This window comes from Mesoplodon mirus, assembly GCF_964341445.2.
Source record: "Mesoplodon mirus genome assembly, chromosome: 6".
NCBI lineage: Eukaryota > Metazoa > Chordata > Mammalia > Artiodactyla > Ziphiidae > Mesoplodon > Mesoplodon mirus.
Genome location: NC_138982.1, coordinates 61,449,251 through 61,476,166, shown reverse-complemented (window position 1 = coordinate 61,476,166; position 26,916 = coordinate 61,449,251). Strand labels below are relative to the sequence as shown.

The following is a 26,916-nucleotide window of genomic DNA, read 5'->3' as shown; positions in this document are numbered from 1 at the left end:
GCTATTCTATTTTTTAGGGAAAGTGAAGAGTCACAGAAATTTTGTGGACAACTCTTTTTAATCCTGAAATGTTCACTGTCTTGATTAAATTAATAAATAGAATGTCTTTGGACTTATGTATAAGTTCAACTGGTTACTTATTTTTAGATTTTTTAATAGAATAAATTTTTCTAGTAGAAGAAATTTTGGGACCAGCAGAAGATTTTATTTCCAGCTCATTCTTGGTCCTACTGATTTCCTCAGCCATTTTAGCTTCCTGATATACAGCTTCTTCTTTTATGACCCAATCTTGAATGGATTTTGCAACAAGTTCCAAATAATTCCTGAATCCAACATTAGAGTGAAGAGCAATGTTCCAATGTTCACAGTGCAGATGTTGCAAATTCATTGGATTATGAACGACCAACAGTAAAGAGTTATCTTGGGTGTGGTAATAAGAATCAATACACCTGTATTGCTAATTGGCTTCTTGAAGAACCTGAAGCAGAACTTCTGACTTAAAATGTTCAGTAAAACTCCAGTCCATTAGATTGCGTTGCTGCATTTTCTTTATGTCCTGTAACTCTGCTTCCACAGTCATCTTCTTGGGTTTCTTTTCAAGAGGATCAGCATTTGTGACCGCTTTATCTTTGATCTCATTGTTCATGGTCTGCTTCAAAGGCTCAGGTTGGAGCTGCGACTTCAAGCTGTTCTCCTGCTCTGATGGTTCTCTGTAATCAGAGTCTAAGGATTTCCTATTATCCAGGTCAGAATACTTAATATTGTTAGTATCAGGCTGACTAGGGTTAGAAGGTTCTTTGTTGATCTCATCATCTTGCATAGATGTTGACCAATTCTGACCCAGAAATAAAATTCTGTCTTTGATTCCACTATCTGTTTGCTGTCTGGTCTCTTGGGTATTCATTTTCATGATGTACTTTTGCCTTATCTGTTTAACAAATCTGGCAGGGTTGTCCCATGGTATGTTGAACATCTCAGAATCTGTCCCATACATCATTCTAGAATGCTTCAGTTTCCCTTCTTCATCAACCTCAGAGAGTTTCAGGCTCTCAAAAGTAAACACTTTGAAGGCTCGTTCTACTTCATTCCAGCTCACAACTTCACTTGTACAAAAGTGCATGAGCTCATGAATTGTAGCTAGACGTTTCATGCTGTTCCATGGTGGCGGGCAGAGGGAATTCAAGGAATTCCCACAGTAGCAACTTAGACTGCATCTTCTGCTCAATTTGAACGAGGTCAAAATTCTTTGGGTCCTTTAGCACATATTTCTTGTGGGCGAGGACATCGTGATAGTTCAGTAGGAGAGGGCCCCTGGGCACTGGTTTGCTTTCATTTTCCTCTTCAGATAAGAAGATTTCATGGAGATTCTTTTTCTCCCTCTCTGTCAGAGAGAGGGCAGGATGGACATGATGTGAGCTGTGATTCTGTGGTCCAGCCCATCTGTTCTGGGAGGCGGCTCCGCCAGACTCGGTGGGACAAGATCTTCTTCACTTGCCACAACCTGTTCCAGCATACAATGCAGTATCAAGGGCACAGAAATAAATTATTCTGGAATTGGATTCAGCAAATCATTGTAATATCGCACGTCTACTTCATTTGTGATGATGGAAGCCACTGTTGGTAGTGGTGGAGCTGGAGCTTGCAGCTCTTCATATTGTTGTGTTTTCTTCTTTCCAGGGGTTACAGCAACAGTTTGTGGGGCCCTGCCTGGTAACATCTTCCTGACTCCCGTCTCTCCATCCTACTTGCACTTTTTTTTCTTTTATTTTGTATCTATATGAGAAAATGGACATTCACTAAATTTATTGTGGTGATCATTTCATAATGTGTGTAAGTAAAATCCTGCTGTTCACCTTAAACTTATACAGCACTGTATGTCAACTGCATCTTAATAAAACTGGAAGAAAAAAATAATATAAAAAGTAAAAGTTTTAAAAATTTTGATGAAGTTCAAATTATTGATTTTTTTTGGCTTTTGTGATTTATGCTTTTTGAGTCTTAAGTAGGAAATATATGCCTAAACCAGTGCCTCAAAGATTTTCTTTTATGTTTTCTTTTAGAAGTTTGATAGTTTTAGCTCTTACGTTTAGGTTATGATAAATTTTACTATAATTTTTGTATATGTTATGAAGTAACAACCAAGGTTGATTTTTGGCTTATGGCTATCTAGTTGTTCCAGCACCACTTGTTGAAAGTTTTATCCTTTACCTTTTGAGTTGCCTTCAAATATTTGTCAAAAATCAATTGTCCATATGTCTGTGGATCCATTTATGGACATTTTTTTCCTGTTCCATTGATCTATATTTCTATCTTTACATCAGTGAAAGTCCTACAACTTTGTTCTTCATTTTATTTTCACATTACTTATAAAATGAACTAGTCAATTTCAACAACAAAGGGCCTGCTACAATTTTGTTTAAGATTGTGCTAAATCTACAGATCAATTTAGGGGGAATTGACACCTTAACAAAATTGGTATCTCCCCAATTACTTAGGGATTCTTTTTTTTTTTCTTTTCTTTTTTTTTTTTTTTTGTGGTACGCGGGCCTCTCACTGTTGTGGCCTCTCCCATTGCAGAGCACAGGCTCTGGATGCGCAAGCTCAGCGGCCATGGCTCACGGGCCCAGCCGCTCTGCGGCATGTGGGATCTTCCCGGACCAGGGCACAAACCTGTGTCCCCTGCATCGGCAGGCGGACTCTCAACCACTGCGCCACCAGGGAAGCCCACTTAGGGATTCTTTTATTTCTACTAGCAATGTTTTGTAATTTTCAATGTATGTGTTTTGCACCTTATAGTTAATATACCTCTAAGTATTTTATATATATATATATATATATATATATATATATATATATAGTTTGTTTGTTTGTTTTGTTTTGTTTTTGGCGATATGCGGGCCTCTCACTCTTGTGGCCTCTCCTGTTGCAGAGCACAGGCTCCGGACGCGCAGGCTCAGCAGCCATGGCTCACGGGCCCAGCCGCTCCGTGGCATGTGGGATCTTCCCGGCCCGGGGCACGAACCTGTGTCCCCTGCATCGGCAGGCGGACTCTCAACCACTGCGCCACCAGGGAAGCCCTAAGTATTTTATATTTTTGATGCTACTGCAAAATTTTAAAATTTCCGTTTCCAATTGTTCTTTGTTAGTATATAGATTATAATTGATTTATTTACTGAGCTTGTGTCCTGCAACCTTGTCAAATTCATTTATTAGTTCTAGCAGTTTTTTTGTAGATGACTTAAGATTTCCTACATAGACAATCATGGTGCCTGTGAATAATGACAGTTTTACTTCTTCCTTTCCAGTTTATAGGCCATTTAGTTCTTTTTCTTGCCTTATAATACTGCCAAGGACTCTGGGTATAATGCTGAATGTAAGGGTAGAGTGAATATGCTTGCCGTGTTCCCAATCTTAGAGAAAAAAATCTTCACTCTTTTACTATTGAATATTATGTTAGATTAAGAAATTTCCCTTTAGTTCTTAGTTTGGTGGGAATTTTAAATCAGAAATAGGCTTATATTTTATAAATGCTTTTTCTGTATCTATTAATATGATGATAAGATTTTCCATTTTTAGTTTGTTAATATTGTGCATTCCTGGGAAAGATGCCAGTTGTCAAGCTATATTATCTTTTTATATATTGCTTAATTGCATTTGTTAATATTTTGTTGAAGATTTTTGCATCTATTTTCATGAAGGATATGGGTGCATAATTTTTTTATCATGCGTTCATTAAGTTTTAAGATTAGGATAATGCAGACCTTATAAAATGAGTTGAGAAGTGTTTCCTCCTCTTTTATTTTCTGAGAGTTTGTGTAGAACTGGTATTATCTATTTCTCAAATATTAAGTAGAATTCATCTGTGAGGGATCTGAGACTGGAGGGTTTGTTTGCGGGGGGAGAGAAGATGGCGTGGGGAGAAGGATAGGGGAAGTAAGACAGACTCTTCTAAATTGCTACTTTAATATTTCTTATTATATATTCTATAGCAACTGTTGATGTTAATATCTTCAGGCCCATTAAATGCTTTCAAGTTGAGATCCTTAACAGTAGTACAGTAATTGCAGATTTTAAACAATTTACTTTGGTCAACTCTTTTTTTTTTTTTTTGTAATGTCTCATATTTATAGTCTTCCAAATACTACCACACTCAGTTTTGTCTTCAAAGAGTCCAGTTTTCCGGTAGCTTACAAACCATTAAGATCTAAGAAGAAGTTACCCTCACCAGTTGACTTTTCTCTCCATGACAATAGAGGTAGCTAGATTTCATCACTTTTCATTTTACCCAATGGTCAGTTGAAGTACGATATCTTATTGCAGCAGCATGGTAAGAGCTTATGAGACTTTTATTATCTTATTAATAGACTCATCTATTCTGGAAAATTAATTTCTTGGTCAATTGAATGTTGCCCCTTTTCTTCTCACTCCTCCTTCACTTGCAATTTTGACCCCATCTTGCACCATTTTGCTTTTTTCTACCCTTTTCTTTTTAAGTAAAAATTGGAGTAAAATTCTAGGCTGTTTCAAGATTTGGTCACCTTGGATAGGAAGCTCCTTAAAAAAATAAATGCCTTTGAGTCACAGAGACTTCTGTTCTCCACACTAATCTTGAGACTGGCTTTAGACAGTCTATCTTGAGACAAATAGAGCTGGAAACTATGGAACTAATGCCAGTGACAGAGAATCAAAGTAAAGCACGATCATTTGTTTAAAAATGAAATTAAACACAGTGAAAAAAAATTTAAGACCTTAAGATTTTCTGGAAGTCCATATCAGAATCCTTACATAAAAATATCTGCCAAGTCATAATTCTTTAATTAAATATATCTTCCCCACCTACCAGCATTCAAGACACATAGAAAACAGTTTATTATTAAGATTTATTATTCTGGTTTTGTTTTATTACAAGTGTTGCAACAGCATTTCTTTCCTCCAGCTTGAATCATAAATCTGCAGTTTCTGCATTTTATTATGAACTAAATAAGTGCTGTAGGCTGACCTAGGAAATTAACCTCTAATGTAGCATTTTTTCTATGAGAAATTGCATTTGAAATAATAATCTCTCTTCATTCAAAACCAGATTTCTGGGCCTCCCTGGTGGCGCAGTGGTTGGGAGTCCGCCTGCCGATGCAGGGGATGCGGGTTCGTGCCCCGGTCTGGGAGGATCCCATGTGCCGCGGAGCGGCTGGGCCCGTGAGCCATGGCCGCTGGGCCTGCGCATCCGGAGCCTGTGCTCCGCAGCGGGAGAGGCCACAACAGTGAGAGGCCCGCATACCGCAAAAAGGAAAAAAAAAAAAAAACCAGATTTCTTAAGAATCTAGGCTACATTTATTACCACTAGTTATTCACTTTTCATTCCTCCCTCACTCACTGCAATCTAATTTCCACACCAGTCCCTCCATAGAATCTACTCTTGCTGAAGCTACCAAAGACCGTGTATTTATCGAAGCTAATGACCTCTTTCCAATTCTTATTTTCCTTGACTCATCTTTACTCTTGATAGTATTGATTGCCTATTTCTCTTAAGAGTTTCTCTTTGTTTCTATGATTCTTTTTCTTCTAGTCCTCTTAATATTCTGACCATTTTCTATTTGTGTTTCTCACTACCTTTTTCCCTTTCTGTCTCTTTGGGGCAAGTTGTTGATTTTCTTATTCCTGAGTACATTCTTGCCCATTGTCTGTTTGGGTAGTCTCATTCACTCTCACAAATTCAACTCCCTAGACTTGCACACTTTACTTTTCTACTGAGTTCCAGTCTCATATTTCCAATGCTGAAGTGTAGTTTATCCTTTTCTTCCTTTCCCTCTCTGTTTCAGTTAGTGGAGTCGTTCAACATCAACCCAGTTTCTCTTCGTTACTCAAGTTAGCTAGGGCCATTCCAAGTTGGACTTAAAAGTGACTACAATCAGTCCTAGGGATGTTGAAGGTCTATGCAATGCCTTTTTGCAAATTAGACAAAGTCACTCCCTTCTATGAGATATTGTACTTCTTAAAACAATATATAATAACTTCCATTGTGTAATGATTTATTTATAATGAAACATTTTATATAAATCTATAGTGACTAGGATGTAAATGATACTCCCTTAGATACTGTGCTGCTTCTGTCGAGCAGTGTACAACCTATACAACTGTACAGAGCAGAATAATATTTCATATCCTTATGGCTAAGAAAGAGAAGGTCAAGATGGTACTCATCATTCCTATGGGGCTCTACCAAAATTTAAAAGATGTTATTCCAGCTACTACTTTCCAATGGGTCATGGAAAAAATGATTAGTGATGTGAATTATTGGGAAGAACAAGCTTAAATAGATGATATAATTATCTTAGAAATATCTTGCAGGCAAATGAAAAAATGTCTTGGTGATATAATCTCAACACTGTTCCTTGACTGATGTCATGAAATACATGAGATGCTCAGTGTCCAAACAAGTGCTAAGCATAAATCCTGAGAAAATATAGGTCACAATCTTTGTCAAATATCTGAGAGTTCAAACGTTTTTGGGATTCAGTGATTTGCTAAGCCTTTCAATAGTTTGAACTGTAGGTTCCACACAATCAGCAAACCATCATGAAAATAATACATGAAAACAGGCATCTAGAACATTTTGGGGAAGGTGAAACTTATTATACTTTGTGGCTGTTGGGAGTGTACAGCTTTTCTTTTTTTGAGCATTATTTAGTCATTTGAGAATAGTGTCTGATAAAAGGTAATTGTGGCAATTCCTGGCAGAAACTTCAGTTCTCAGTAGGGCAATCCCAAAGAAAACATTGTGAAGGAGTGCATAATGGTAGTTAAAGTGAACATATTCATGTATACTTCCAGGTTACTCTCAGAAATACTCAGGGACAATTTTGTAGGGGACTAGGTAATACAAACTTGTGTGTATATATATATATATATATAATATATATTAGATGTACAAACTAATGAAGCATAGGAAAGTCTATTTATTTATTACACATACATATAATACCATTATTTATACATGTTAAATATACTTATAAAATTAGATTATACTATATGCATTTGCATCCTTATTTTTCATTTGTCTTATCATGAACATTTTGCCCATGTCCATATATATTTTTCAAAATCATTGTTTAAAAATCTGTATAGAAGCTCATTTTGTGCTATAATGTAATTTATAATTCTATTTTTATGTTTGTTTTTTTAACCTTTATAAATAACACAGAACACAGAAATAGAAGAAATATAAAAGAATGTAAAATCCAGAAAAGTATTATGCACATAATGTTGGATTATTTTCTTGGTATATATTCCTGAAGGGAGATTTTGTAAGATGATTTTTGTGAGCCTTAGTATATACTTTTAAATTGGTTTCCAGAAAGGTTATACAACTTCTTTTTGGCAGATAATTTGATTGTTCTGTCAAGGAAAAATAGCAGGTGTAATGTAACTGGATGTAAAGAAGGGTTTGGAAAAGAATTATTTCATCCTTATGGAAAAGTTTATGAAATGCAGAGTAAATAATATTTCAATAATGGATTTAATGTACCCAGGGGTACTGATTAAAATAAAGACATCAGCTTTAGAAAGGGTTTCTAGAAGCTTGCCACTGGGCTCTATTCTATATAGTATTTTTTAAATCAATGATATAAATGAATATATAGAAAATCTTCTTAGAAAACTTAATGATTAAGAAAAGTGACATCAAAAAAAAAAAAAAAAAGAAAAGTGACATCTAGGAAGCAATTGTTTGGCTAAACTTTGGAGGCACCAGAACATAGTAGTAGTTAGATGCATGGGATTTGGAGTCAGACTCGGTTTTAAAGATCAGCTTCACCACTTGCTGGCTCTGTAACTTTGGCCAAGTCACCTAACCTCTCTTAATCTCATTACCTTTCTTTTTTTTAATAAAAAGTACCTCATTCTTGGAGCATTTTTAGGGTCACAGCAAAACTGAGAGGAAGGTATAGTGATTTTTCATATACTCCCTGTCCCCATACACACATAACCACCCCCTTTATCAACATTACCCACCTGAGCCAAACATTTGTTACAACTGGTGAGCCTACACTGACACATCATAATCACCCGAAGTCTATAGTTTATCTTAGGGTTCACTCTTGGTGTTATACGCTCTACTAGTTTAGACAAATGTATAATGACATGTATCCATCATTATAGTATCATACAGAATATTTTCACTACCCTAAAAGTCCTCTGTGGTCTGCCTATGAACCCTTTCCTCTCCCCAGTCCCTAGCAACTACTGATCTTTTTACTGTCTCCATAGTTTTACCCTTTTCAGAATGTCATGTAGTTGGAACCATACAGTATATATCCTCTTCATATTGGCTTCTTTCTCTTAGTAATATGACTAAAGTTCCCTCCATGTCTTTTCATGGTTTGATAGCTCTTTTCTTTTTAGCACTGAATAATATTCCATTGTCTGGATATATATACAGTTTATCCACTCACCAACTGAAGGGCATCTTGCTTGTTTCCATGTTTAGGTAATTATTAATAAAGCTGCTATCAACATCTGTGTGCAGGTTTTTGTGTGGACATAAGTTTTCAGCTCCCTTGAGTAGATACCAAGGATCACAATTGCTGGATGATATGATAAAACTATATGTTTAGTTTTGTAAGAAAACACCAAACTATCTTCAAAGTGACCATACTATTTTGCATTCCAACCAGCAACGTGTGAGAGTTCCTGTTGCTCCGTATCCTTGTCAGCATTTGGTATTGTCAGTGCTCTGGATTTTGGCCATTCTAATAGTTGTGTAGTGGTATTCATAGTTTTAATTTTCATTTCCTTGATGAGACATGATATGGATTTTTTCAAATGCTTATGTGTCATATGTAGATATTTGGTGAGGTGTCTGTTAAGGTTTTTGGTTCATTTTTTAATCAGGTTGTTTTCTTTATTGTTGAGTTCTTAAGAGTTCTTTGCATATTTTGGATAACAGCCCTTTATCAGATGTGTCTTTTGCAAATATTTTCTCCCAGTTTGTAGCTTGTCTAAGTTATCTTGACATTGTCTTTAGCAGCATAAAATTTTTAATTTTAATGAAGTCCAGCTTATCAGTTATTTCTTCTTCCTTTGGCATCTCATTATCTTTTTAGTTATGACCTTCCTACCTGTTCTTATCTATTTACATAGTATGGACATTTTTCATGAAGCTTATTTATATTTATTTATTTATTTAATATACAGTTATTTATATAATTCCATTATGGTAAGATTGCTGTTCACCTCCACTCAGAAAATTAACTTCAATCAAAAGAGTTATGTTTTTCTTTCCAACGGTGAGGAGGTAGAGAGTGGTGGAAGCTGGGAACAAATAAACACATTTCTAGTAAGACTATTGTGAAAAAATGCAATAATATAAAAGATATAAAATGCTTAACATGTTTTCTATCACACAGAAACTACATAATTAGTTATTACTAATCCAAAGTTGTCTTGGCAAACTGGAAAAATGAGTATATTAATAGGATCAAATATGCTAGGGATAAATTCACATTTATATATTTGGATTTAAAAATAACAAAATTGAGTATCAGCTTTAATGATAAAAACATGTTTCATTTAGTTAAATGTAAGGTCAGTAGTATGATGTATCTATCAAAAAAAGTAAATATGACCTATGACTGCATTGAGAAAAGTAAAGTGTTTAGATTAAGGGAGGTGATAGTCTTGTCCTACTCTTTGCTAATCACACAATGCCTGAAGCATTGTGTTCAGTTCTCCACACAAGATTTTAAAGAGGCTGGGGTCTGGATTTGGGATTAAAGTCATTTTTAAAAATTCATTTCTTTAGATGGTTGGGATTTTTCTCCCCCAGGAAAATAATTTTGAAGAAAAGATTAATTAAGTATGTTTTATGTGGAGAAGGGAAGTTTAGAGGGATATGATAAATATCCTTAAGTATTTGAAAATGTACCATCTGGGCAAGTTAAATAAAGTTCCTTTGGATATAAGTAATAGACATTAGGAAAGGATCAGGATCTAAGGAAGATCTGAACAACCAGGCTTCAGTGAGGCGGGCATCAGGGAAGTTTCAGTGTTTAAGCCTGAAGCTCCTTTTTCTGGATGCCGCCGCTGACGTGTCTCAGTGCCAGCATCCCAGTCTCTTCTCAATTCTCTGGAGAGAGAATCTGACCATCCAGCCTATGTCAGGTCCACTCTTGGATCAGAAAAGTATGCTCAGGTAGTAAAGTGGGCTTCAAATTTAGTTTTCTAGAAGTCAGAACTAAGAAGGGACACTTCACCTATTCACAGTGAAGTCTTATTCACTTTACTTTCTCTTTCTGCCTTCTCTGAAGTCCAAGTAGATAGAAAGATTTTAAAAGAAGCTTTATTGACATTCTCATCCTTGTCTTCCAGTGTATTGCCCAAAATTCATCATATGACTGGTGCTGTTGATCTGTCCTTAAGACTGAGCAGAAGGAAATGTCCTTCAATAAGTGATTTCCTTTCCTCTGAAATTAATGATTAATGTGATGCAGCTTAAAAGGTGGAAGACTGTATTTGAAAATCCTGTGTAAAGGATAACTGTTAGGTAACGGGTTTGTTTTAGATATGGGCCTGTGGAGGCAGTCCCTTTTAAGACTAATACTTTAAGAAAGTACTGAATATATACTATTTTATTTATACAAGAGATGAGCTTTGGGTAACTGAGATTTACAATGTAACAACTGCTAAGCCATTGGTATGGAAAAATAAACATAAATTTCATGGCAAAAATATCATATCAATCCTTTTAAACATTTTAATCAATATCAATGGCTTTTAATAATGAAAAACAGGTTTTTAAAAAATTCACTGAGCCAGGGAATTTTTTTAAAATGTCTTAGATACTGTAATATTGTAACTCAGGGGTTGGCAAACTTCTTCTTAAAGACCAGAGTTCAGCTATTTTCATCTTTGCAGGCCGTACTGTCTCTGTTGCAGCTACTCAGTTCTGCCATTGTAACCCACAGAGAGCTATAGACAATACAGAAACAAATGAGCACAGCTGTGTTCCAGTGAAAGTTTATTTACAAAATCAGGTGGCAGATGGGATTTGGCCAAAGGGCCATAGTTTGCCACCCCTGCTGTAACTAATTATACAGTTGTATTTGTTTTGGCTGTTAGGAAGTTCAGACCCAACTTTGCAGTCCACTTCCAGCATGGACCACACCGCATGCAAGCTGTACATCACCCCACTCATGTCATCTTTCCTTTATGCCAGTGTCCTCAGCCACCTTTTAAATATTCTGTTCTATTGTTTGTATCTCAAACCATCACATGAATTCATTTTTGAAATAAGATTAACATAATTGAATTAGATTAAACATAGTGTTTAATTGGGAATTGATTTTATATTACTGTAGATATAATTCTCAGTTCATAATGTGTAAATTTGTTAAGCGAATACCAAAATATCAGTTTGGTAGTTACAGATATCTATTTACCATGGTAGCTGTATCTACCATGTGCTATGATAGCTGACTTCTATTATATCTCATTCTAGCTAATATTCAAAGGCATCATGTTGTACTGATGTTTTCTGATTCATCTTCATCCTGGATATTGGGAAAATGATACCTTTTTCTGTTTATTATCTTTTGGGCTATATTCATAGGATATAAAAATTAAAATACACAAAGATAAAAATCACAATCAAGCTCCCCTCAAATCCAGTGGTTCTGACAGGTTTTTACCCCAGAATCTTGGAATGTCAGTTCACATGCCCAGTGCCTCTTAAGGTTAGACATGCTTCAATTAAAAAAGATATCTGCTATTTAAGTTGAAATAAATGTCTCACAAACCAGTCATTCATATACAACCTTCATAATTTTTGTCATGTTTTATAAAACTTTTTTCACTTAACCTAGCAAATGTAAAACAAAATTATGTAGCACCAATATAAACAGAAAATCAGTGTCATTTGTCATAGAGAGGTTAATTAAAATTATTAATGTACATGTATTATGTGATCTAATTTTATCTGTTTAATACCTGTAGTAAGTGCTATATTTTTAGAAATACTTGTTTAAATGATTTCTGCTTCCTGCTCCCCTGCTAATCCTAGCCTAATCAAGCAATCAATCAGTTAATCAATCAGAAACTAGGAATTTGCTCCCTGCAGTTTTGCTCCTACCCCCTGCCCAGTCAATAGCCATATAAATTTCTTGAGGCCGAAGATCTAACAGAAACTGGCTCACCTTAAGATCCCTACTTCTTAAAATTACTGGGTCCAAATCTGTCCTGTAGGTGCTACATCCGTCTTGTCAACATCCACCCAAGGACCACAGAAATCCCTAAAGAAAGGACTGCACATGACAAATCCATGGGTTTCCTTTTTTGAGAGAGAAATGACAGTTTCAGACCTGATTTTCTTTTCTTTGATATATTGATCTCTAGAAATCAGACATTTTTCTCCTTAACTCACTAGATGCAATTTCTGAAAAGGATGTTAGACTTTTATCATTAATGTACACAAAGCTAATCAGAAAATAGAATTTTAAGGAGTAAAAGATGGTCCTACCCTTCATTTCCACATTATACAGAGCACACTGCATTTTTCAAAAAAAAAACACATTACTTAAGATTATATAATAGTTGAGACTTGGTATCATGTCTTAAATCTCTTTCTTTATGATGCAAAATTGCTTTTAAATAGACCAAAATATTGTTTGTACTATGGACGTGTTGATTTAATTTTCTATTACCGTTAAAATTTGAGATAATTGGGCTTCCCTGGTGGCGCAGTGGTTGAGAGTCCGCCTGCCGATGCAGGGGACATGGGTTCGTGCCCCAGTCCGGGAAGATCCCACATGCCGCGGAGCGGCTGGGCCCATGAGCCATGGCCGCTGAGCCTGCACGTCCGGAGCCTGTGCTCCACAACGGGAGAGGCCACAACACTGAGAGGCCCGCATACCGCAAAAAAAAAAAAAAATTGAGATAATTACTAAAGGAATTTGAAAAAGTTAAATCTAAATTTTGTCAAACCAACAAGCACCCCTGCATCTTCACCTTCTGTTTGGCAGAGAGGACTTTATGGAAAAGGCACAAAAATTTGACCTACTTAGTCTGACACAAGAGTTGTCCTTCTAAATTTGAGATCTGTCCAGTTGGCAGTGTGACACTGACAGGCCTAATCCCTCCAACTAACTGCCATTTCCACAACTAAAAAGGATTACAGGGGTCACACTGTCCATCTGTCATCCTTTCCAATGAGTAAAATTATTTTAGATTTAATTTAAAAACCCATGACCATTCCCCTGAACTAGTGGTAAAGTTGCTTCATATCCTTTTGTAAGATACATTTCTATCCTTATAATGAGGACCTACTAAACCCTTTGAGGAACTGCCTTACCTGTGTATGATGTTTCACCTGCGCGCAGCAGGGAACAGAGGAAGTCCGAGAGCAAATGTCTATCCTAAAATTAGTGGTTTAAATTGTTCGTCAATATCAGTCTCATAATAATTCATACCTACTGCCTTTCATTTTGTGCCATATATTGCATAGACAATATGTATCATTCTAACAGCAATCCAGCACAATGGGTAATTATGCTCATTTTTCTGTTGGAGAACCTGAGACTAAAATGTTAAGTATCAAAGCAAGGCTGTGCTTCACATTGAGTTCCAATTGGCATCATCCCTAACATTTCTATTTTACCCCATAATCTTCCTTTTTTATCCTGCATGCTTTTTAAGTCTGGAGTCTACATGATTGACAATCAGAGCTACTGATTGGCATGAGGTGACCAGGTTGACAACCTTGAGATCATATAACATGCTTAAAAACACCTTTTAAAAGCTTTGTTTAACCTATGCATTCTGATTGAGGGGATTCACTGGCCTCAAACTGTGTCTCCCGCACCCCCCGACACACACACAAAGTTGTTGCAAATAAAGTTCCTGAATTCTTTACTTTCCAGGACTTTCTAGAGCACTGGACTTGGCTTGGCTGTCTAAACCATGATTCTAACAGGCTCTCTCTACTGAATTCTGTGTCCTTGATTGTTCTTGACCGGATTTGTGAATCGTTGGTGACCTAGCTTAATAACTTGTCCCCCTAGAGAACATCTTTTCCAGACTCCTTCTTCTTAATCAATGTCTAGCTATGGTCCCTTCTATCACTCTTTGCATCAGGGCAGAGGCTATTAACTAGCAGCAAGTGGGCCATACTCTCCCTCACACGTGTTTGGTTTATCTAACCCAGTGTTGTTGTTCATTGTTTTTTGGTATTGTGACCACATTTAAAATGGAGTAATTTTAGGAGCCAGACACAAAAGATCACATACTGTATGATTCCATATATATGAGATATCTGGCGTACATAAGTCTGTAGAAATAGAAAGCAGATTGGTGGTTTTTAGTGGCTATAAGGAGGAGGAACAGGGAGTGATTGCTTAATGGGTATGGTGTTTTATTTTGGAGTGATGGAAATGTTTCAGAACTAGATAGAGGTAGTGGCTGCACAACATTGTGAAAGTACTAAAAGCCACTGTTCACTTCAAAATGGTTAATTTTATGCTATGTGAATTTCACATAAATGAATGAATGGAGTGATTTCAGATTTTCTACCTTTCTTGGGAAACTGCTCTCTGATTCTCACTATGTAACTGTCAGCTAGAGCTAAGCTTTAGATGAGAATATGTGCTTTAGGGACCACATTGCCAAACCCTGAATTGTTGACTTGAGTCTGAGAGTAAAAGTCAGGGCCAAGATTCTACATGCCCTAGCTTTTGACTCTATTGTAGCAGAGAGCTATTTCTCTGCAAGCTCCATCAAAAGGAAGAAAATAAAATATTTGCTGAGAGAGCTAAACCATTCAAGAAGAAAGGAGGGGTTAGTGGAAAAGTGAGGAAACAAATTTCCTTTCTGGAAAAGAAGGATATTCTTTTGTGTTTAATATGTGAATGAAGTATATCAACGCTGAACCAATATCAAATGGGAGCTTCACTCCTTTACTCACCTCTGTTGGTATTTATACAGGTGATCACTACCTCAGAGTGACTAATCGTAGTAATCAGAACTAACAGTAGTGGAAGTGGAGTAGGAGAGAAAGGGAATCAAATGAAATAGAGACCTATAATGACAAAGAGGAAAAGAATAAAACAAGTATGTTCTCCCCTACTATCCCTGATACTCTGTATGGTGGCAAGAAGACAGTTACTGGTTCTCTCCTTTAAGGGACATCATTAAATAACGTCTGAAATTAATTGAAAATAATCAGTTTGGATGCTTTGCTCCTCTAATTTTTTTTTATTTTTTCCACTAGGAAGCCTGTGTAGTAAAGAATTTAACCTTGCTCAAAAAGCATTCTGGCCTTTGACCTTGGCTTCTGGGAGGTGATCACTAAGCCCTTGGAATTACAGGCCTGAAAAAAGTGTCTTTATTTTCCTGGGCCTTGATTCACCAGATAGTCTAGCACTATGCTACATAGTGAGCACTGGCTATGCCCAGATAGTCTTAGGGAGGAGCCAGCAACACTAGAAAACCCAGCAATGTTATTTAGAGTTATGCTGGGTCAGACAACCACATGGGCAGTGAACCCTTCAATCATATCTGTGTAATGAAGCCCCAATAAAAACTCTGGACACTGTGGCCTGGCTGACTTTCCCTTTTTGGCAGCACTCCATGTGTTTTGTTGCATATTGATGCCAGGAAATTAATGTGTCCTGACTCCATGGGGAGAGGACAGTGGGAGCCCCATGTTTGGTGTTCCCTGGACTCCGCCCTGTGTGCTTCCTCTGTTGACTGACTTTCATCTGTGTTCTTTCCCCGTAATAAACTGTAACTGTGAGTATAAATTTTCCAGTGAGTTCTGTGAGTCCATCTAGAAATTGTCAAAACTGAGGGTGGTTCTGGGATCCCCACAAACTTGCAGTTGGTGTCAGAAATGAGGATGGTTTGTGTATTCTGTGTGCCCTCTAATTTTACAGTTGGCTAAACTCTTCCCAGTCTCACTCTTGATTTTAATTTAATACACATACATATCATATCTTGATTACTTAATGGCAGTAGAATTCATGGGGACAGGGACAAATGTTACCTCCTACTTACCCACTTCCATACTGTTTTAAATTTTTATAAGTACCCATTACTTTATAATAAAAAACATTTAAAAAATTTAAGAGTCTCATCTTTTCAGCATTACCCCTTTATCAAGGAAAAATTATGGTGGAGAAGGAAGATGGTTTACAAAGATAAGAGAAATGTGAATCTGGAAACTAATCACAGAAATACATAATTAAGGTGAAATTATGCACTGTACATTATAATTTATTTTAATCCTTGGCAATATTTTAAAGAAGTATGTTGAATTGGGCATATAATGTGTCTAATTTTGAATAGCAATTAGGTCATTTAAACTATAATTAGAATTTTTAAAGAAATCATCATAATTTCTCTAAATATGAACACTGAGTCATAATATTGCTTTATGGAAACCACATCAGAAAACTATTTAAATAAAGCTTGGAAACTTTCATGAGTTTATGTCTATGTATGCATTGGACAAAATAGAGTTTTTCAGTCTGAAAAAAAAATGAACTTCTCTCTAAATGCCAAAATTGGGACTAAAATAAAATAAATATTTGGAAATAGTATTGGGAGATAGTAGAGTTTAAGAAACACAGAGAATACTAAAATAAAATAAAACAAAAAATAAAATAAAATAAAAAAGCATCTTCTGATTTCTCTCTCCCCTCTTCCCTCTTCATCTTGGGAGGTGGGGTAAGATAGGGCCCTGAACTTAGGCTGAAGGTGGAACTGTTTCATGATGTCAAAGACAAAACTGTGTCAGAGACAAAATGAGCAAAGGCTGTTGATTCATAAACTTGGCAAGGGAACCCATCTGTCATCGCTTTCATTTCAGCAGGAGTTCTAAGGTGACAGAAAGGAGAATACGTTTACAGAGTAAAGAGAGGAAACACAGTCTCTGACTGGAAACATTCTCTGGAGGTGGGATTTTTGCAAGTGAGGGGGACTTGCTGCTTGGACTCCAGGCACACTCATAATTCCTTGGTTGGCTTCAGGGGGCAAGTGAGCCATGCAGGGACATTTCTAAAGAGGAAGATGTGTTTAGTGTTAGGAGTAGGGGTGTTCTGGAGGTGGCTATTTCCTGGAACAAGTGGGGGTCCATGGGATCCTCTTTTTGAGGTCCAACAATCATAATGGCACATAATGGGCAGGGATGGCTACCATGGTAGATAGTTTCTCATTGAAGACAGGGTTGGACAGCTATGCACTATTATTCTAGAGGGAATCATGTGTTCTTCCTCCTTTTCTTCCTTTTCTTCTGCCACACCCTCCCTCATCCACTCTGCATCCATCACCATCACTTTGACCTTCCTTCTTATCCTTAGACACAAGACACCAATTTCTGTCCTGGAGCCTCTGGTCTCTCTCTCTCTTTTCTCTCCCTGGAATGTTCTCCTCTTCATCTGGCTCAATCTTCCTGCTATTCAGGCCATACCTAATTACCCCTTTTAAACCAAGCATTTAAAGGAAGGGAAGAAAAAGAAAGAATCTATATTCAGATATGTTTATGCATGCATAGTGATACTCTGGAAGTTACATGAGAATCCAACAACAGTGGTTCCGTCTGGGAAGGAGCAGTGAGAACACCTGAGAAAATGGAGGTGAGCATTGGAAGGGGAGATTTACCATATATCTTTTTATATATTCTGATTTTTTAAAGCATGTGAATAAATCACCTATTCTAAATGTTTTTTTAAACTGAAAGTACATTAACATGAGCAGCAGCCACTTGGCCAGCCACCATCACTCTCCCTGTGCATGTGTTTGCCTGAAAATGACTTTCTTCCACCTTCACAGTTAGTTAATAATTTGTCTGAGTATAGAAGTTTAAGTTGAAAATAATTTTAACACAGAATTTTGAATATATTTTTTCTTCATTATTTTCTAGTATCTGGTGTTCTGATGAGAAGCTGAAGGTGCTTTTTTTTTTTTTTTTTCTGTAGGAGACCTGTCTTTTTTCCTCCTCCCCTTTTAGGACCATCTCTTTATCTCTAGTGTTTTTTTTCCCAATTTAAAAAATTGTGGTACAATACAAATAGCATAAAATTTACCATTTTAACTATTTTTAAATGTACAGTTCAGTGGTTTTAAGTACATTCATATTGTTGTACAGCCATCACCACCATCCATCTCCAGAGCTCTTTTCATTTTGCAAAACTGAAACTCTCTATCCACTAAATATAAACTCCCCATTCCCACCTCCCCCCAGTCCCTGGCAACCACTATTCTCTTTCAGTCTCTCTGAATTTGACTATTCTAGACACCTCATGTAAGCTGAATCATACAGTATTTTATACCTTGTGTTTTTATAGCACTTTTCAGCCTTTTCTTATTTATTCATTTGTTTATTGTTTGTTGCCTCTATTGCATTTTAAGTTCCATGAAAACAGGGTCATTGCTTTTCTGATCATCCCTGTAGCCTCAGAATTCAGAGTAATGCCTGGAACAGAGTAGAAGGTGATTTGTTGAATGTTAAACGGTTCCCATCATGGCAATTCTTCCTAGGGGAGGGATTCTCTACACCACCTTCCCAGAAGAGATTTGAACCTGGCAGATATTTAACATGTCATCAATTGCCTGGGATATGGGGCGGGCTTGGATTTGCTCTTTATTGCCTGAATTTCTGACTTGCTGTCTTTGTGATATTATGATGGAATAACCAAAGCAGGTCCCCATTTTGTATAATTAGGATCAAATTACCACTGTAAGAAAGACAGTTTGGGGAAAATTCTTATGATGCAAAATCAAGTGGAAGTTCTCAGTTGGCAAAGAACTGGTCCTCTTTACCTTCTTTCTTGTCTTGAAGCAGATTATTCTACAGTCATCAGGTAAATACCAGCTTATCCTCTACTTAGGAGAACCTTGGCTACGATCTTGTTAGAGTGCCAATCTTCCTTTCTTTCTGGGATAGATTTAGGCTAAATGGGGCGGGGGTGGGGAGGTGTCAGCAACATTTTCTTAAAGGGCAGGACACTAAATATTTTAGGCTTTGTGGCCGTATGACTTCTGTCCCAACTACTCAACTCTGCTGTTGTAGCACAAAAGCACCCAAGACAATAAACAATATGTAAAGGAATAATAACACTTTTTTATGAATACTGAAATGGTAATTTTCATGTGTCATAAAACATTATTGTTTAGATTTTTTTCCCCTACCCATTTAATAAAAATCGTACTTAGTTCGTAGGCTATATAAAAATAGGCAGTGAGCTCGATTTGGTCCATGGTCAGGAGTTTACCCCCCTTGAAGGAAGGATTACCTGTGAAATGTAACACGTAATTCTCAGAGAGTGCAGGGCACACAGAAGACAACGTATAAATGCTCACAGTTCTTTCAGTGTAGACGTTCTTGAAACCAACAGGAAGAAAACAGCTTTCTTAACTCACCTGCAGGAGCAAACACTGTGTATATAAACACCACTAAAACATGCTACCACATGGTAATGACTTTCACTTCTCTCCTAAAAGAAATTACTCTAGCTCTAATATTAGACACTAACTAAAAAGCCTACACTGAGCAACGCTGAATAAGCTATTGCCTTCTTAGTGGAAAGGAAAAGTATCATGTCGAATTGGTTGCACAAAGAGTTCATGCACGTGTATAAATTCTCACTGTTGCCCTTGGTGTTCTTTATCTTTAACCACTCAGCTTAAGGATTAAGTCTATGACATGCTACAAGGGTTTGTGTATACATGCTACAAGAGTTTAAAGATGGGAGAGCCAAGGCACAGAGTGGTTCAGAAAGTCGCCTAAAGTCACACAGCTACTGCATGCAGAGCCTGATTCAGACCCTGGCAGTGGGACCCTAGAATTTGCTCTTTTCACCACTGCTATTTTTAAATCATCACATCTTTTAATTTTCATGCTAATAATAGTCTTTCTCTCCAAGGAAAATTGTGCCCTCTATAAAACGAGAGTGAGAGTTTAAAAATATTTCACCTCCTTCAATAAATAAACTGTGATACATAAACATTCAAGTTTTAAGTACAGTCTATAATATTATCATCAGCCTGGCAAAGTGAATCCTAGTGAACACCTAGTCAGGGACCTAGCCCATCTGGGCTCTACACAGATACAAGATAGCCTTTTTAGAAGGAGGTTTAGTATTAGGTTTGTTTGTTTGTTTTAGGTAAAAACGTAAGATGAAAATGCATTCTTCTCTAGAACTGCTCACTTTGCCAGATTTCATTATATTGTAAAACAAATAAATAAAATTTCAAATTGGTGCTAGTAAAATACTCCTTTGACAGGAATTTTTCATCTAAATATTAAAAGCTAAGCAAATGTCCATGTTATCTTTAAGTACTAATTGTAGAATGTAATTCAGGAGCTGTTGTCTCTTGGGGGAAGGATGTTGGTCAAAGGTCTATTCCAGAATGCTGATATAGGTGCTGGCAGGTGAGTGATTTTCTCTTCATCAAACATACCTGGGAAACTATATTATAAAGAAATGAGACCCTGTGGTGATAATTCTTCTTTCCCAGTGGTTAATATATTTTTAATCTCATAATTTATCATTGCCATTGATAAGGTTTTTTTTTAAAAAAAGGTGATGTAGGTTAGCCTTGAGTTATTAATAAGGATAAACTTATACAGAAAATGCCACTTTTTGATGAGGCAGTTATTCAGTGTGCTTTGTTCTCATATTTAAAACCACGTCCTATATCTTCAGTCACTTCTATCCCAAATAATAAATAACTTAACTGTATCATGTAATTTATGAAGCATTTCTGCATATGTGAACTAAGTTTATCGATAAAACACTGATAGGTGTTCTTGCTTCTTTTTTTTTTTTTTTTTTTTGCGGTACACGGACCTCTCATGGTTGTGGCCTCTCACGTTGCGGAGCACAGGCTCCAGACGTGCAGGCTCAGCGGCCATGGCTCCCGGGCCAGCCGCTCCACGGCATGTGGGATCTTCCCGGACCGGGGCATGAACCCGTGTCCCCTTCATCGGCAGGTGGACTCTCAACCACTGCGCCAATCAGGGAAGCCCGCTCCTTTTTATGGATAAGGAAATTGAGAAAGATTAGATGAGCTTGCTAGGATAATTTTATTCCTATTGTCTTTGTTTTAAAAATAATTTTATTTATTATTTATTTTTGGCTGCATTGGGTCTTTGTTGTTGCGTGGCTTTCTCTAGTTGCGTCAAGCAGGGGCTACTCTTCGTTGTGCAGCTCGGGCTCTAGGTGCACGGGCTTCAGTACTTGTGGCTCGTGGGCTCTAGAGCGCAGGCTCAGCAATTGTGGCCCACGGGCTTAGTTGCCATGGCATGTGGGATCTTCCCGGACCAGGGCTTGAACCCATGTCCCCTGCATTGGCAGGTGGATTCTTAACTGCGCCACCAGGGAAGCCCTCATTGTTTTTTTGGAACGGATCATTTGATTACCCACGGTCTCATAAGAAGACATGTAGAGAAAGGAGACTATTATGAGTATTCTATAATTCTTCCTGGTATGTGGGTAAAGATATTTAACTCTGGGAGGGATAAGAGAAGAAATATTGCTGTTTGTCCTTTGCTTATATCTCTTAATAGTATTAGCCACCATCTATTGAGTTCTTACTTTAGTTCTTACTCTATTGAGTTCTTACTAGTATAAATCTTAGTCATAAGCTTTATAAAAAAACATTTAACTAGCACATTTGATCATCACAGTACCCTAAGTGGTGGGTATATAATACAGACGTGGAAACTGAAGAGTGGAGGTAGTAATTTACCCCAGAGTGTACATCTAGTAAATGGTTAAACAGGGTTCAACCCAGGCCATCTGACCCTAAAACTTGAGCTCTTCTATATTCTCCGCTAATTCTTTAGACTACTAGTACTATATCCTGTATTTTCCTTAGCTATATCCCTTTATGGCCCTTGTAGGGAACCACGTTTCCTGTATCTTATATAAAAACTAAATAATTTGAAAAAAGCTGAGGTTGGTTTTAGGCTGTGTATTTTTTTTAATTTTGTTTTGTTTTTGATAACATTATATGCTGTGGAGGTTAGAAAGATGAGGTTTTGAAAAGGCAAATATCAGAAGCTTCTACTTACTACTGTTCATTTTGGAATATAGGATGTGGCAACTGGCAGAGACACAGGAGAGATAAGATTAGGTAGCTATGAGGGACAATCTTGAAAAAGTAGGTTGGGTTCTCATCAATAAAATCTTAGTGAAAGTTTCCATAAAAATGAGTCAGGCTTAAGATAAGGCTAACCTACTCCCATGGCATCTTACATATTATGGGGCCATTTGCTCCCCTAAGACTGTTAAAAACAGGCACAGACCTTAAAAACATGACTCCCAAGTCATGTTTTCCAACATGTTCCAACATGTTCCAACAATAGGGACAGATTTGCCCAACTTTACCAACTTGCAATATGGCAGAGCTAGGTCTCAAGCCCAAGTCCTTTAAACATATGTTTGAAAGTAGAACATTACTTTCACGCAAGTAGGACCTAGGCAAATCACAGGAGGCACATTTACAGATTCTCACCTCGTTTCCCTGGACCCCAAGCACTCAGGACCTGCAAACTTTCCTCAGAAGTAAGAGGGTTTTATTCTGCCACCCCTCCCTGAGCAAGGCAGTGCCCCCGCGACCACACCTCCATCCTCTGCCCCTCAATGCACTTCCCTTTCATCTAGTTCAGCAAGAGGTGCAGGACCCGCTGATGACTCATGCACAGTAAGGTATGAAGGACTGACAGCTAGCATCCCTGGCCAATCAGTGTTGTTTTTTTTTTTCTTTTTTGTTTGTTTTGCGGTACGCGGGCCTCTCACTGTTGTGGCCTCTCCTGTTGCGGAGCACAGGCTCCGGACGCGCAGGCTCAGCGGCCATGTCTCACGGGCCCAACCGCTCCGCGGCATGTGGGATCCTCCCAGACCGGGACACAAACCCGTGTCCCCTGAATCGGCAGGTGAACTCTCAACCACTGCGCCACCAGGGAAGCCCCCATTCAGTGTTTTAATGGGAAGGAAGAATTCTGGTGTTTGATTAGCAATACAGTTCCTCCCAGAAAGAATTCTGGATGGTGGAATTTCCACAGTGATATATGGCTCAGAGTGAGAAATGGGGTAGAGAGGAGGGAAAAATTATTTTTAGGAGGAAGTTCATCTTAAGGCTAGAGTCGGCAGAACTGGATTTGAGTACAAGCTGTACAGTTCCTTAGGCTGTGTGAGCATGTCCAAATTATTTAACTTGTCTAATTCCTAGCTTCTTTATCTGTCAAATGGCGCTAATGATGAAATCCACTTCCGAAGGTTGTGGAAATTATGTAATCTCATGTGTGTGAAGCATGAGATTTACATGAGAATGAGAATGAGAATTGCTCTATAGATACTGACCATTATTTTTGGCCTTAACGCTAGGATTGGGGCTGGTTCAAATGCATAACCAAGCATAATCAAATATAAATGGATGGATAGAATGCAATGGTTAGTTAGCAAATGGTGTCTAATAAAAAATCGGCGCATCCAACTCTTCATATCTACGTGCACATGATTTTGTTCATGAGCTTTCCTTGTGTTCTCTTATGTTGCACACTGTTCCTTATGGGGGGAGATTGTCATGTAATGATGACAAATAACTGTTCAGTGTTTTTCTGATATGTATATTTCAAAAATTGATTTTAACATGAGTTATCACCAACACTAATTTTTGCCATTTATCAAAATATGGTTTGAGACAAGCCATTCTAGTCAATAAATCTTCTAAATATTCTCTATACCAGAGATTCTCAGAATTTACTGTGCATTAGAATCACTAGGGAGGTTCTGGTTAAGAATTTTGTTTTATGGGCCCCTCCCCCAGATATCCAGATATAGAACATTGAAGGTGGAGCTTAGGCAGCTGTATTTTTAATAAGCACTCCCAGGTGGCCTGGTACAAGTGGTAAGAGATGCCCATTTCGAGAAATTCTTTTCTATTACTTTTTTTCAAGTCTGGGGAGAAACAACTGTTTATCTGGCCCAAAGTTTCCTGTTTTTCCCCAGGCTCATTCTCGTTTCAATCTCAGTTCAGGAAATCTGATGGCCCAACCTAGATTTGCATGTGAAAGAACAACCTACCTGCCATGTATCTCCAGAGACCACAGTCCAAACTTTGAAATACTTAGAGAACCTGCATTTGAATCTCAACCTAGACACTTTTCTCCCTATTCTGAGGCTTAAAGTATCCCTACACATACATAATTCTAAATCTCTCTTTTCTGAGTGAGACATTTTGTAACTGTTATTTTTAAAAATTTGGATCTCATTTTCTTTTCTTTTTCTTTTCTCTTCTCAGAAGACCTCAGTAATTCTTGTTTCTGAGTTAAGATAAAATGAAAGATGGTTCATGTATGCTAAAATGTGTAACTAGGCGACACTAATTAAGTACTTTAAAATGATTAGACGAAAGCACCTTATGTGTACTTCCAGCCTCAGTCAAGGGCGTGGCTTCAGGCTAACATCGGGGGTAATTGGGTTGCCTTCCCTGACTCAAAGTGCTTTTTTGCCATGAATCCTACAGGTCTTGCATTTCAGATTTCATTTTTTCCTTCAAGCAAGTACAGGAACAAAGTATCTTCTTCCTATCCCTTAATCAAAAGCCAAAATGCCGGAACTCTTCTCTGTGCCTCCCTAGAGTGTTTTAAAGACTCCCATGGAGGCCTTGGGTTCAGGGATAACTATGTGAATTGGACCATGAGTTAAAAGCAGAGGAGATGCTTTTAACTCATAGTTCAATTACTGTGAGACTTGGAACAAGTCACTTTGCCTTTTTGAGCTTTGATCCCAGGAGTTGTTGTGAGACTTGATAATATTTAAAACACATGCAAAATATTTAGCACTTGATAGATAATCAATGAATGCCAGTTATTATTATTACCTACTACTGTATTTGCCAAACCCAGATGATAAGCCAGTACAACTACCATGGTAAAAACCTGGGCTTCCAAACAGCAAGTGAGATCTGAAAACATAATGGGTCTAGTATTTGTTCTTAAAGGCCACATATGATTTAATCCTTGAAGTATTTTTGTCCTGTGGAAAAAAGTAAAAAAGGAAGAAGGAAGGTGGTTTGGAGAGCTGGCAGTGTATTGCCCAGCTGAGCTAGACTGGTAGCAAAAGCCAGCATTAGAGAGGATTCTTGGAGAGGCAGCCTATAATCAACTGTGAGGGCAATGGATCCTCTGAAACATCCTCATATTATAGAGCGCTCGTTGTTTTCGGCATTTCCTTGCTATTATTTTCTCTTTCTTGGGTCGTATATGCATACATTGAATTATGTGGAAAATGTAACCAAAGACCAGAAGACTTTCTTTTTTTTTTCTTTTTTGGATCCCAAGAAAACAGGAGTTTACTGTGGTTTAGAAGTCAGAATGACGGTACATAATAATTAGGTTTAATTGACAACACTTTTTCTGAAATTTCTGAATTTTTGCTAAGTTTTATACATTATCACTAGCTTGAGTTTCCCCCCTCTCTCTAACTTTTATTACTCGAGTCACCAGAAGGAAAATTTAAAATATTTCAAAAATAGCTGTTTCTGGGCAAGTCACCCAGCACACACTCCTCATGTTTCCTCTGGTTTCAAACATGAAGGGAAAGCTAGCTCAGACAAGAACAATCCTTGCTGCACACCTGCCAGCTCACGCATCCCCCTTTTTATTCTGAGAGGCTTCAGCTCAAAACAAAAGTTACAAGGTTAAGCGCTACTCTGAGTTCCTGACACAGCTAACCCCTGCTTGGTCTTCAAAAAATAGAGGTCTGTAATTCGTTGTTTTTTTTTTTTTTTTTTTTTGTGGTATGCGGGCCTCTTACTGTTGTGGCCTCTTCCATTGCAGAGCACAGGCTCCGGATGCGCAGGCTCAGCGGCCATGGCTCACGTGCCCAGCCACTCTGCGGCATGTGGGATCCTCCCAGACTGGGGCACGAACCCGTGTCCCCTGCATCAGCAGGCGGACTTTCAACCACTGTGCCACCAGGGAAGCCCTGTAATTCCTTTTTGAACATGGATTCAAAGTGGAGGTCTTCAGCCACGAGCTCCTCTTTGATACCATCTAGTGCCCACTGGTGATCCGTCGGCTCCAAAGCTTCCCACTCTGTCTTAAAAGCTTTGTTGGTGTCTGCGGGCATGGCCATGGCTGCTCCAGTCATCTGTTCCTGCATCATCTGTGATTGCTCAGCAGCATTATCTTGGCCCCAAATCAGAGAGTAAATGCCCCGAAGCCCACAGACATTGAGGAAATACCAGGATGCAGAACTCACCCAGGAGGCATCTAATGTGAGTAGTTTAATTCCTTGCTGAAGCATGGGCTTAAAAGGCAGGTTCAGTGGAAACGGGACCTTGGTTGTGACAAAGCCTGAAAACGTCATGTTGATCCATCCACCAATAAGAATCATAGGGAGGACACGTGTGACATTGCCTTTCATCGTGTCTGTGAGCATAGTGGGGTCAATCACAGGAGAAGGAGGTACCTCCTTCCTTTTAGTTTTTTTTGAAAAATCCATCCTCTGGGCTGTTGAAGTAATATGTTCTTGTCAGGAAAGACTGTTTGGGAATGTATTTTCCATTTTCCCTGAGGCCTCTGCTTCAAATTAGGACTTGACTGTTGGAGACTTGTTCCTGGGTGAGCTTCTTGTTGCTCTGCAGCAGGATGGACATGTAGTGGCGAATCATGCCCGTGAAGAAGGGGATGATAACAATGGGCAGGACCACCCAGAGGCAGATGTTGGAGTCGAGTAGCAGCTCGGGCCCTTCCATCTTCACAGAGAGCCAGCTCCCGGCTTGCTGTAGCTGGGTTGGTTTTCAATGGGGCACGGGGCTCCTCGTGGAGTTCGCCTCCAGGCCTTCTCACGCCCCTCAGCTAGGCGAGCCCGGGCCACCGGGCAGCCCGCAAGCCCTTATTTTAATGACAAGTCAGGAGCA

General features: G+C 38.1%; 1 protein-coding gene and 1 pseudogene across 2 annotated transcripts in view; one reads left to right on the top strand and one right to left on the bottom strand.

Moving 5' to 3' along the window:
* Nucleotides 1-26,916, top strand: part of LOC309805957 (uncharacterized protein) — a gene marked incomplete at its 5' end in the record, with an annotated part of 119,926 nt that overhangs the window by 66,924 nt on the left and 26,086 nt on the right. The gene's annotated exons all lie outside the window — the stretch shown is intronic.
* LOC309805956 (ER membrane protein complex subunit 3-like) lies at nt 1,125-26,751 on the bottom strand (annotated as a pseudogene). Its single transcript has 2 exons — nt 25,970-26,751; nt 1,125-1,381 (listed from the first exon to the last, which is right to left on the bottom strand). The product of its transcript is annotated as an ER membrane protein complex subunit 3-like (transcript).